Consider the following 6,644-nt stretch of genomic DNA (forward strand, 5'->3'; position numbering starts at 1 on the left):
GCAGGGGTAGGGCGGGCAGCTCTCTAATCGGCAGAGTGGTCATGGTTGGGCGGGGAAGGAGGAGCCCGGAGGTGGCCGTGCAACCCGGGACGCGTTTATGATGCAGTAAACTCCGGGACGAGTATTGATTTTTCTTCAAAGTCCAGGGCCTGTCTGGGCTCCTCTTGGCTCCCTGCCCACCATCGGCACCCGAGCTGCCTGACAAGCCCAGACTCGGGCCATCAAGGCACAAGTCTCCTGGGTGCGGGTCCCCCCGCCAAGGCGTCCTCGCCAACATTCCGGTAGCTTGGACCTTCCAACCCCATGGCCTTTGCAGTCCACTAGATTCTAGCAGCCAGAAGACGTGTCCATCCAAAGATAAAACGTTGAGAGGGTGCTTGCTGAAGAAATTATGGCTATGGAGGAAGGGGTATAAACTCAGTTTGGGAAGTGTCATACATGCTTCTGTTCTGTGATCCCTGAGCGGGCGAGATGTGGCCTGAGCTCTCAAGAAACACACACATTTGGGGGATAAACGGGGCGCGGAGAGACCGAGAGATAATCACAATACAGTGTGATAAGCTCAAAAGTAAAAGTGTGTCCAGGGCCCACGAGGGAAGGACCAGATCTAAATGGGGGGTCCGCAAGGGCTCCCCAAGGAAAGGAAATTTCCATTGTCTCTTGCGATTTTAATTCGACGTCCCCAGAATGCCTGTTATATTAGAGCCAACAGCCTTAATGGAATTACTCAGCTTTCAGTAATAATGAGTTTGTCTAGGTCATGTAGGGAAGTACTTTAAAGTTATTCTTTCTTCTTTTCTATGATTGCAATGACGTACAATGCTTGAAAAGACATTTTCCTTAATTCAATTACCAAGTGAGCTAAATGCATTTGCTGGAGATAATTAAGAATCTTTATAAATATAAAACAATTATCCCGTCAAAATACAGTGCTAGATGTTATTATTCAAGCTAGCTTCTCAATCAGAAACCCCCTTTTTCAAAGCAATTCCAAATCACTCAATGCTAATCTCCCCAGACAGAGCTGCCGGTGTCCGGCTTGCAGTGCCCAGGCTACTCTGTCCTGCCAGCGTCTCACCGAGATGCAGGTGCTGGCCCACATCCGCCCACCCTGAGCTGCCTGCAGCCAAAGCTCTCCTCACTCACCTCTCGGGTCCTAGCCTTGGCCCAGAGCAGGTATCAGAAAACACCGGGACGGAGGCCGGAGGAGACTGAGGGGCTGAGATGACAGAATGCAGTGTGGCACCCTGGCTGCCATCCTGGCGCACAGAGGACATTAGTGGGAAAATTGGCGAAGTCCAAACAAAGCCTGGAGTCGAGTTAACAATCATGGACCGATGTCAGTTTCTGGTGCCAGCAAAGGTACCCCAGTAACGCACGATGTCTACAAGGGGAAGGGGTGGATGGGACTCTCTGTACTATCTCTGCAGCTTCTGTGCATCTGAAATTATTCTAAAATAAAATCTTTATTTAAAAAACAAAAACAAAGGTGACTGGCTGGGTAAACGGGAGGGCAGAACCTCCCTACAGCTCAGGAGTAAAGCCCCTCCACCCCTGCCACCAGCCGGCTCACCTCCAGGTGACGTAGTGTGGGCCGTCCAGTAAAAGGGGGTCCCCTCCGGGGCATCTCATGAGTTAGCACTTTTTTGGTAGATATTTACGGCAATTTTATTTGTAAGCAGATAGCACTTTTAATAGAAGTGTGTTTGATGTCAGGGTACGGGAACCTCCACAGCCCTGCAGGAGCACACTACACCCACACGCTTTTCTTGACCCCCCGAGAGTCTGGGATTCCACCTAGCATCCCTCGGAGATGTGCTGTGACTTCCATGGGCCCCTCATACCCTAATAATACCTATATTAAAAAAATGCGTATAAGCCTTCAAATACTTGAACATTATTTTTCTGCTTTAGGCAAAATTGAGCGGATGTTCATCGGCCCCTAAAAAAAATCGTGTTGCGACAGGCATTCCTGCACCACGTCTGCCGCGTCTAATGGAGAAGAGGATCCCCGGGCCACACTTACCAGCTAAGTGACCTGGGGCGAGTTACTTAACCAGCTCATCTTCGATCCCTCTTCTGAAAACCAGGGATAATGATACCTGTTTGCAGGCTTTTACGAGGAGTGCCTAAGCTAATGGGTGTGAAAGCACTAATTTGAGCCTGGCCCCCAGGAGGAAATCAATAAAGAGCGGCTTCTGTAAAGCATCCCAGCCATCCGAGCAGACCACGATATTTCTGTCTTCTAAAACGCTCCCGAGAGAGCCTCGGCTTGATTCTGCAAATAAGACCTCTGGATCTCATTCTGCAAGCTTCAATCTATTCAGCTCTCTCCCTACCGGAAACTCAAAGGACTTAAACAGGGTCTGAAGCCCCTACACCTGGCCCCAAGTCCTGTCTGAGCCCCTCACGTCTCACCTAAGGCCCACTCTGCTAGGTTTCCCATTGACATTTGCCTCGGTGGGCTTTTCTGGATCTAGTCCTTCCTCCAGGCCCGGGGCTCAAGTTCCCTCATTGTAATAAATATGAGGGAGGGTGTTTATGAAGGAACGGGGAGTTCAGTGAAGTCCAGGCTGAACTTGGCCTTGCCCTCTGTTTGCTTTCTCCTCCTTCCGGGCAGGCTGGTGGCGCGGGCCTGGGGCCCTCACTCAACCAGCCTGGAAGTGCCAGGGATTCTACCCAGAGCTGCAGACAAAGGCTCCAGCGTCTCCACTTCCACCTTGGGTCCCCTCTGAGTCTTATTTCGCTAATGAGATCAGACAGGCTTGTAATTTTAGGTAACTGCAATTGCTAAGACTGGAAGGGAGACTCATTCCCTGGCATTTCCACAAGTCCTTCCCAGTTTGTTTAGCTTGGGAAATTAGGCAAGAGCAGGTAGAAAAACTCCGGGTCAAACACAAGCCATCGCAAGAGTCTGATTCAGGCTTTACCGACAACATTATTCATCCTCTCGTTCCTCTCGTGGGCTATTTATTTATTCATTTATTCAGCAAATATTTATGGAGCGGCTAACATGTGTCCCGACCTTGTCACACCCTCAGGCTTCTCTGCCTGGTGTGGGTCACAGCCACACCCCAGTACCCCAACCTCGTATCCTCCCAGACCTGGTCGAAGGTTACCTCCTCTGGAAAGACTGCACCCGACTTCTATGCCAGACACACTTCCTGCCTCTCCCAAGGAAGGCCAGCAGGAGCGCTGGGGTCACACAGGCCTGGCTGAGAAGCAAGGCTCCAGGTCATCCCTCGTGTGTGTCCTTGGGCAGGTTACCGAAGCTTTTACCCTGTTTCCCCATCTATAAAATGTGGACGATGTTAATAATGATGCTTACCCCCTAAAACGAAATGCCTGGGAATGCTACATAAAATATAATAAACATCGTTTGCAATGTGCAACCAAGCTCACAAGAAAGTGAAAGAGTCACCCAGAACTGAGGGGAGGGCTGAACGTGGTTGATGGGTTAGCTGGTCCTGATGCTGAAGGGACCCCAGGCCTTCAGGCAGACCCAGTGCCCTCACAATGTAGGTCTCAATTGTCACTGGAGACAGGAGAGGGCCTAGGGCACATGCAATGTGGGATGTTGGGACCAGCATCCTTGCCCAAAGCCAGGATCTCAGGGGGCTCCCAGTACAGGTATGGGCAACTAGGGAAGATCCACCTTCTGGAGCAGGAGAGACATCTAGTGCCCCCCAGAGTCAATCCTCTTTCTCCAGGCACAGATGGACACATTCCCTGCCCCTTTCCAATTGGCCTGGCCTTGGGACTGGTTCTGGCCAGTGGGTGCTGAGAAGAAGAGACGTGAATCACTTCTAGACCAAAGCAATGAACAGCCAGCACCAGATTCTCCAGGCCATGCGTCAAGATGGCAAAGCTGTGTTGGGATTGGGGCAACCTGGGTCGCTGAGTTGTTCTATGTGGGACAGTGGCCAGGAGAGTTGCTCAGATTCCCTGCAAACTTTTCAAGAGCAGGAAATAAGCCTTTGTTGGGTTTAGCCAGTGAGAGGGATTGTTTGTTACTGAAGCAGGGCTTATGCTATTCTGACTAATGCAGCTGGCAAAGGAGATGGCAAGCAAACTTGCTGTCTCCACCTGGGATCTAGGTGGAGACAAACCATCTCCTCTGTTTTTACTTCACAGGAGTTTGGGGGTCACATTTATACTATCTTTTGGTCCAGGAAACCCCAAACTGTAAAATTAACTTAAAGATATTTCCAATAAGGTTGTACTGCTAGAAACAAACTCAAATCCCCCTGCAACCTGGCCTCACAGGATCCCCACAAATATAAACCCACCAAAGAGGCAATCACAGCCCCGAGTTCATCAAACAAATGCAACTACTAATTAGGGAACTTAAGTAAACTTTTTTTTTTAATGTTTTAAGAAATGAAATTGGAAACCAAAATTATGGGGAATTAGCAAAGTACTATCAAAAAATGACCAAATAAGTTTGAAAAAGAACCAAAGAACTGGCTATGAAAATCTTACTCATGGTATTAAAACCTTAATACTCAGTAAAACAGCATATTAGACCTACCTGTAAACAGAATTTGTGAAATAAAAGGTAGAATGAAAGAAATTACCTAGTGACATACAGAGAAAAAAAGAGGTCAGAAAAAAAGAAAGTGGTTAAGAGACACAAGAATCGAATTAATAGTATAATGTCATCTAATTGACGTTCTAGAAGAAGGCAATAGAAAGAACAGGACTGAAAGGTGAACTACATGAAGATATAATGACTAAGAATTTCCCAGAATTGATAATAGATGGGAATCTTTAGATTCGAGATGCCTGGTGAGTCTGTAGCAGGATAAATAAAAATGAATTCATGCCTGACATATCAAAGTAAAGCTGCAGGAGACCAAAAACAAAACAAAAGCATAAAAGCAGCCATTTATTCATTCACCCATGTATAAAAGAGATATTTTTTGAACGCCTACTAGATGTCAGGCACTCATGTAGACGTTTGGGATACATCAGTGAAAAAATACACAGAATTCTTGCTCATTCTCACAGGGGAGATAGATAATGAACAATAAGCATAATTAAGTAAATTTTACAGTGTGTTAGAAAGTGATGGACGTGCTATGAGAAAAAAAGAACAAAATGGGGGGATTTGGAATATGTGTGCAGTGGGGAGAAGTTGGGGCAGAGTGCAGTATTTAATAAAATGTCAGGGGAGGCCTCTTTGAGAAGGTAAAGTCTGAGCAAAGACTTGCAGTAGAGGACGGAGTTAGTGATACAGAAAGAGGGGGTGGCATTTCAGGCAGAGGGAAACAGCTAAAGGGTCCCTTGGCTGCGTAGCTTCTTCTGTAAAGTATTTGTTCAAAGCTTTTGTCCAATATTTTAATTGCATTGTTTGTGCTTTTATTACTGAGTTGTAAGAATGTTTTTATATATTCTGCTCAAGTCCCTTATCAGATTGTGAATTACAAATCTATTCTCCCAAGCTGGCTCGTCTGTCCAGTGTCTTAACGGGTCATTTGAAAGGCAGATTTTGTTCATTTTGATGACATCCATTTTTATCAAGTTTTACTTTTATGTTTTGTGGTGGTTTGGGTCTTATTAAGAACACTTTGCCTGCCCCAGGGTCACAAATAATTTCTGTCTATTTTCTAGAAATTTTATATTTTTGGCATTTATGTTTAGGTCTGTGATCCATTTCAAGTTAACTTTTGTGTGTGATGTGAGGTAGGGGTTGAGGTTTATATTTTTATGTATGTTTATCAATATTTGTTCTAAAGACTTTATTTCTCCCAATGATTTACCTTGGCCCATTTTTTAAAAATCAATTGGTCATATACACATGGTTCTATTTCTCGGTTCTCTATTCTGTTCCATTGATCTAGATGTCTATCCTTACACCAATACCATACTATTGCTTCATAGTAGGTCTTAAAATTCAGCGGTATAAATCCTCCCACTTTGTTGTTTTTCAGAATTGCTTTGGCTATTCTCGGTCCTTGAATTTTCATATAAATTTTAGAATCACCTTATCAACTGCCACAAAAAGACAGGTGTCATTATAATTGAGATTCCCACTGAATCTATAGATTATTGAGGGCAAAACTGACATCTAACAATATCAAGTCTTTGGATCCATGAACAGGATATATCTCTTTATTTCTTAGCATCTACCAAGTGGGTTGTATGCAACTCACTCTTTGGTTTTTTTTTTGGTTTTTGTTATTTTTATTTATTTATTTATTTATTTATTTTGGCTCTGTTGGGTCTTCGTTTCTGTGCAAGGGCTTTCTCTAGTTGCGGCAAGCGGGGGCCACTCTTCATCGCGGTGCGTGGGCCTCTCACTATCACGGCCTCTCTTGTTGCGGAGCACAGGCTCCAGACACGCAGGCTCAGCAATTGTGGCTCACGGGCCCAGTTGCTCCGCGGCATGTGGGATCTTCCCAGCCCAGGGCTTGAACCCGTGTCCCCTGCATTGGCAGGCAGATTCTCAACCACTGTGCCACCAGGGAAGCCCTCTCTTTATTTCTTTATGCCATCTTTAATTTCTCTCAGCAGTGTTTTATAGTTTTTAGAGTACACAGGTCTGGTACATATTGTGTGAAATTTATCCCTAGGCACTCATGTATTTTATGCTATTGTAAATAGTATTGTTTTTTAAGCTTTTTTTTTCCAAAACAAACAAC

The sequence above is a fragment of the Balaenoptera musculus genome, chromosome 2, assembly GCF_009873245.2.
Source record: "Balaenoptera musculus isolate JJ_BM4_2016_0621 chromosome 2, mBalMus1.pri.v3, whole genome shotgun sequence".
NCBI lineage: Eukaryota > Metazoa > Chordata > Mammalia > Artiodactyla > Balaenopteridae > Balaenoptera > Balaenoptera musculus.